Source organism: Vespa crabro, chromosome 2 (genome assembly GCF_910589235.1).
Source record: "Vespa crabro chromosome 2, iyVesCrab1.2, whole genome shotgun sequence".
Taxonomy (NCBI): Eukaryota; Metazoa; Arthropoda; class Insecta; order Hymenoptera; family Vespidae; genus Vespa; species Vespa crabro.
In genome coordinates, this window is record NC_060956.1 from 21,222,586 (window position 1) to 21,229,472 (window position 6,887).

Consider the following 6,887-nt stretch of genomic DNA (forward strand, 5'->3'; position numbering starts at 1 on the left):
TCTCCCTCTCCTCATCCTCATTCTCCTCCTTCACCGTCTCCGTCTTTTCCACCTCCGTACAGCCCTCTTATCCTCTCATACGAACTCCTCAATCGGAATTCCAAAGGCACTAGAGCAAAGCTCTTTCTCTCTCTTTCTCTCTCTTTCTCTCTCTCTCTCTCTCTCTCTCTCTCTCTCTCTCTCGCTCGCTCTCTCTTCAGCTTAGTACCTAGAGAGTAGAGTCCATGAATGCCCCGGCCCCCGATGCCGCTGCTCGGTCATTTATTTCGGCGGCCGTGTGCTATCCCCGAAATGGCCGAATGAATGCACTGGCAACTGCACCCCCGCGGCCTTGTCTCGGGCTCTGCTCGACTCCAACCCAACGACTCGAGATCGTTCTGAAAATCGAGGTCGAGGGCCACCACCAACTCCCCTGGCAAACCCTTCCTTTTCGCCTTGTCTCTCTCTCTCTCTCTCTCTCTCTCTTTCTCTCTCCCACTCCTTCCCGCATCCTCTTTCTGTATTCCCTTTTTCTTTTTTATTTTCCTCTTTCTCTCTTCGTCTCCTTGGATTTCATCGCATTCGGCGAATCCCTCTCCAAGTGTCGAGCCTCCGAAGCAACGAACGAACGAACGAACGAACAAACTTGAAAGGAACCTCGAGTTCTTTTTTCTCTTACATGCCCTTTCGACCTTTTCTCGATCTTACCAAGCTCGATCCTTCGATCTCGTCACGATTCCGACGGAAATAAATGTACGAACAAACGAACGAACGAACGAACGAACGAATCTCGTAGAAGAGACTTAAGTCAGAAGAAACATCGTGAAAGTCTTTTAGCCTCGGGAATCGTCGAAGAAATCGCGTGAATTTCGAAAGGCGAGAAAGTAACATTAAAACTATCTTTCCGACGGGATACCTTCTCGTATAACGACGTAATAAAACTTCCCGTACCCGCAAATGGGCAAACTTTATCCTTCGAGCTTCTTCTTGGACGTAGACGACGAGAGATCCGTCTTTTTCGTTGTGATCTTTCTTCTTCCCCTTTTCTAACCTTCCTCGGGGATCTCCCTCAAACTCTAATAACAACAAATTATTTCTTTATTTTGCAATGAAGCCTTGACAATAACAAGAAAAAATAAATAAATAAAATAAAGGAAGAGAGAAAAAAAACAAATAAACAAAAGGATACTCAGGAAAGAGAGAGAGAGAGAGAGAGAGAGAGAGAGAGAGAGAGAGAGAGAGAGAGCAGCTAATTCGTGACAGCCCTTTTCCTCGCATCGATCGGTTTTTTTCTTCCTTTCTTTTTCTTTCTTTTTTTCTACCGCTTAGCGGGATAACGGGATCTAGAAAGCAAATGACTCCTTTTGAGAATGCTTATTGGGGCACATTAAAACGCTCCGCTCGGATTCGTTAAGAAGAAATTTACAATTTTTACGAGATTCCGCTACGTTTAACATTCTTTCTTTTATATATATATATATATATATATATATATATATATATATATATATATATATATTTACAAAATTTTAAGCGCGCGCTTTAAAATTCGATCCTTTTATCATCGAATTTTTCTTTCTTTCTTTTTTTCTTTCTTACTCTCTCTTTCTCTTCTCTTATTTTTCGCCATACTCGAACTCCTCATATCATATATATATATACGCACACACACACACACACACACATATATATATATATATATATATGTTACCATCGAATCGAAGCGAGACTTCGTGCAAAACGGAAACGAGGAGGGGTTGGCTCGATCGCACCGTAAAATATTTAACGAGGCAGTTTCACCGAGCGTCTTTGTAAACGCTATGAATATAGCAATAAAATATATTATATGACGTATATAATATACTACATAGATAAGTATAACGTCGTATATAAATTCATTCGTTTTCCGTCTTTTTCCGATCGACTCGATAGTCTCTCTCTCTCTCTCTCTCTCTTCGTCTTTGTAATTTCTCCTTCTATTTCAAATATTTCAGAATTCTTCGAATATGTAATAAAAAGAAGTAACACTAGAAACTATGGATAATTTCATGTAATACCAAATATAATATATCTCATTTGAACTTATCACTGAACTGAATTACAATTTTTATTCTTTCCTCCTTCTCCTCCATAGATCGTATCTTTGATAAAATCACATCGGTCGTTTTCCTGATACACACCTTTTATCTCGACTGTTTCAGAGGAATCGCACGATCTGCGACTTGTTGCAGCAGCAGCCTATTCGTAACATTTTCTCTTTCTCGCACGGTGAGTACGCAAACGTATTTCTCATCCTTCGTTCTTTTGTTCTATATATTTCCCTATCTAACAGAAACTTAATATAATGCCTACGTTACGTGTAAATAGATATACATATTTACATTTACAAATTGAATACAGAATTTTTATTTTCTTCTTTAATACAAATTTTCTAGAAAAATGATCAAAGCGATATAACGTGTATACATTGGCTTATTTAAAAATTTGTCAAAGTTCGTGAAAAAGAGAAAAAAGAAAATACAAGGAAAAGGAAAATAGAAAGGAAAAGAAAAAACAAAAAAAAAAAAAAAAGAAAAATACAATAGCAAAATCGTTAAATTTTTTATAAACTAATTAAAAGATATATAGTCCTTTATCAAAATCGATCGATACTCCGTCCTATTGTAAAAGTTATATTTCGCTTATTAAATAATTTTTACTTCTTGTGTCGCTTTTGATAAAAAAAAAAAAAAAAAAAAAAAAAATAGGATTGAATAAATAAATAAATAAATAAATATAAAAATAAAGAGATAGGTAAAGCAGATAAAAAGAAAATATAGGAAAAAGACGAGTAGTTAGTTGGTAACCACAGAGACTCCCTCGATCGCAATGTGCTCGAACGAGGTCGGTCGGTGTCGTCGAACGAAAAGTGACTTTCTCGTCACGATTCTCGAAGCGCGTGATCCGCGCCACGCCCGTTGCACATAATTATGCAGAAACGCGCGGGCGTCCGTGCAGGAGCTTGGTAGAGGCGTGCACCCGGTAAGATTTAATACGATATTTCGTTCTATCTCAGTTTCTCTCTCAGTTTCTCTCTCTGTCTGTCTCTCTCTCTCTCTCTCTTTCTCTCTTTCTGCTATATACATACATTTATACATACATACATAGGAGTACATATATATATATATATATATATATATACATATATATATATACACACACATATACGGAAATATATGTGCGTAGTCTGTTTCTCTTGGCCTCCACCCACTCCTCCTCGAGGCATTTCCAAGCCCCGAAAAGCCTCTTCTCGCGTCTACGAGGCCGAGTCGTTTGGTAGCGCGCGCGCGATGTAGACTCACGAAGGGTGGCGAAAGAGGAGGAGAAGGTGGAGGTGGTAATGGTAGAGGAACGGAGGGTTGGAGGTCGAGGGAGGCATTGGGAGGATGGTGGAAGAGAGGAGCGAGCATCCCTCTCGCTGGCGTCACCTCGAGGGCCCAATTAGCGCCAGCACGAGTGTCATTCCGCCGCGGTTTCCGCATACTGCCTGCCGTTGACTGGCGTTTTCTGCGCCTTCGTTTCGCCAACGTAGAATCCTCTCTTTTCTATATGTGTCTTCGTACATTTTTTTCTTTTCCTTTTTTTTTATACATACATACATATATATATATATATATATATATATATATATATATATATATATATATACAGACGCATACACACTTATGTATATATACGTAGATTTTTGCACACAGAGACAGAGACGGAGACAGAAACAGAGAGAGAGAGAGAGAGAGAGAGAAAGAGAGAGACAGAGAGAGAGAGAGAGAGAGAGAGAGAGCATCAGGTAGATTTTCAGCGCCCTTCGTCGACCCTAGTCCATCTCTTCCAGAGCTATCCAACCTCTCCTCTTTTACCTCGTCCCCCCTTCCACTGGAGCCCCGCATCGCTTTTCTTTCCTTCTTTTTCATCCTTCAGCCGCCTCGTCTTCTACGTCGCGCATTATCCAATTTTCTGGCAGATATTTCGCGATATAATAATTGGGCATTCAGCGCTGGGGCTGCTTCTCCATCTCTACCTCCATCTCCTCCTCCTTCTCTAACCCCTCCTTCTCTAACCCCTCCTTCTTCTTCTCCTCCACCTCCTCTTCCTTGCTTGCTTTCGTTCGTTTCTTCTTCTGCTCGAAGCCGGAGAATCGTTGAATTATACTCTCAACGCGGACGACGTCGGGAGATGGCGAGAGATGTTGGTAGTAGTAGTAGTATTAGTAGTAGTAGTAGTAGTAGTAGTAATGGTGTTGTTGGTATTCGTGTTGGTGGGGATGGGAGTAATAGTAGTGGTGGTGTGGTGGTGGTAGTGGTGGTGATGATGATGATGGTGGTGGTGGTAGTGGTGGTGGTGGTGGTGGTGGTGGTGGTTGGTGGTGGATGGTTCCACTGCCGATGGTAAAGGGGCAACGAACGAGGGCGAGGGCTCCAATGGAAACGTTTTCTATTAACGTAGAGCAGCGCGATGGATAGACGGGGTTCGGATCCTTCGTCCCTTCTTACCCTCTCTCGCGTACCTCTCTCATTCACTCGCTGCTTATTTCCGTAACGACACTTTAAGCAACGTTAATTATTGTCGGCGTAATGAGCCCGCCTCGAGTGGTCCAAGATGCACATTTTCCTTCTACCTCACTCCTCACTCCTTTACTCTCTCAATTTTTCTCTCTCCTTTTCTCTCTCTTTCTCTTTTTTTTTTTTTCTTTTTTTCTTTACCTTTCTCCCTTTTTTCCCTCTTTCGTTCCTCTTCTTGCCTTCTCCGGGGAAGAAGAGTGCCAAAGGGTGTCTCCTCCGTCGTCCTACGGGATATCTTGGGAATCTGCATCGCTGCGTCTTCCACGAAGGTGATCTCGTTAAGGGACTCCTTGGTTTTTCTCGCTCGGCGCCTTCTTGTTAGTACGTCTCAACAACTTCGTTTCCGTCGATTTTTCTCTCCTCTCTTCTCTCTTTCTCTCTCTCTCTCTCTCTCTGTATCTATCTATCTCTTTTTCCTTATTCTCCTTTCTACTTCGCTTCCTTATCCACCAGTACGGAGGTTTCGGATAGGTATGAAGAAATGAGTCTTATGAGATAATTTACGATATATATATATATATATATATATATATATATATATATATATATAACTCCCTGTTTCTCCTTTGATCGTCATCTCGTGTAACTCATCGTGTATACGTAGACACACATATAAATATGTTTACATAATTTTTTCTTTCTTTTTTTTTTTTTTTTTCTTTTTTCACGTGAATAATATATTCGAAGTTAGCCAATCGTCGTAATCGTCGTCGTCGTCGTCGTCGTCGTCGTCATCGTCGTCGTCATTGTCGTTGTTATCGATCAAACAACAACACGTTTCTACGTGTTAAATTTTTTTTCTTTTTCCTCACAGATCGTAGCTCGTCGCTCATGACAAGGAGAACTTAAGCTTTAATCCATATCCGCGAGCACCAAGATGAGGGAACGTTTTAAAAAGGAGGCGACAATGCGAAGATTATCCTTCGTTTTCTTTTTAACGACCATGGTTGCTATCGTTCGGTCGGGATACGACGGGGCCTTCGGTAATACGAAACAGGTACAGCAGAGCGAGGTTAACGCGGAAGATTATTTTCTCCTAGAAGGAAAATGGGAACTTTAAAGAGTGTACGAAAGTTTTCTCTTTCTTTATTTTTCTCTAACCTTCTCTAACTCCTTCCTTTCTTTCCTCACCCCCCGCCTCACCCCTCTCCCTGCCCTTTCTCCTTGCCCCCCTCTCTCCGTCTCTTCCCTTCCTCCACCCCTCCCCCTCCTACCCTGTAGATCCTACGGGGCTTATTTCTTTCTCGTTGGAATTACAGTATAGACGATAACAATAGCGAACCGACTCTGGCGTTCTTCGAACCGTCGATCATCCTTAGACAGATCGCGTTTTATCGTTATTATACGAACTATTTTTCTTCGCGCTTAAGAGAAACTCGTTCGAACGAATTACGAGGAGGAATACCAATCGATCGTTACAATAAATTCCCAAAGAGACTCGATATTTCTTGTTATCTTTAAAGAGCCGTTTTCCTACCGACGAATCCTCGTTCACGGAAAAGGAAAGAGATAAAAGGGAAAGATTAAGAAAAATATAAAAAAAGATAAAAAATAAAAAGAAGGGGGGAAAAAGAGAAAAAGAGATAAGAGAGAGAGAGAGAGAGAAAGAGACAGCGAGATAGAAAGGGGAAAGAGAGAAAGAAGATGGAAGGGAGAAAAAGGTGTACAGAGTCGGAGAGAGTCGTAAAAAAGATTTGAAGTAGTCCGAAGTGGGAATCCACAATGGCGTCGTTAGGCCCGGCACCAACGGCGACAACTCTTTCCCGTTACGGCCGCGTACCGAGTGTCATTCAATTGCACATCCCAATTAAATAACAGGCAAAAGGGCGACGTAGCGTCGTGGAGCGTCGCGGAGCCACCCGACGCCCCTAATTGCGAGCCTCGATGGGCTTGCCGCCGCTGTCGGTGGTGTAAGAGGACGACGAGAGATAAACTCAGTTTCTCTCTCTCTCTCTCTCTCTCTCTCTCTCTCTCTTTCTTTCTCCATCTCTCTCATTTTCTCTCTTCCCCCTCGACGAACGGTTCTGGAAACTTTTCGAATTTTGCGAAGGGTCGTTCTCGACGAACGATTACTCGATCGTGCTTTTCTACGTCACTGTGGTAAAGTACAACGACGTCGCGTCGTACTAACTTGATAGATAAGTTTTCTTCATAATTATCGAACGAATTAGTTTGATATTAATCTTTAGAAAACTTAGCAATTTTCTAAATCTTTTTATTGATTTAATGATAATAATGTTGACGATGAATCAATTATAAAATTATGTACAACTAATGATCGTAAAATTTATTAGCCATTAGAACAAAAGA

At 41.4% G+C, this 6,887-nt stretch overlaps 1 protein-coding gene across 6 annotated transcripts in view; it reads left to right on the forward strand.

Moving 5' to 3' along the window:
* LOC124432962 (tetratricopeptide repeat protein 14 homolog) overlaps nt 1–6,887 on the forward strand; it is a 338,911-nt gene that overhangs the window by 86,397 nt on the left and 245,627 nt on the right. For 5 of the 6 annotated variants that reach the window (XM_046982360.1, XM_046982363.1, XM_046982361.1 and 2 more), the window contains one exon: nt 2,181–2,247. The exons of the other annotated variant lie outside the window; for it this stretch is intronic. The gene's annotated coding sequence lies outside the window, so the exon portion shown is untranslated. The remainder of the gene's footprint in view (nt 1–2,180; nt 2,248–6,887) is intronic. 6 annotated transcript variants of the gene reach the window in all.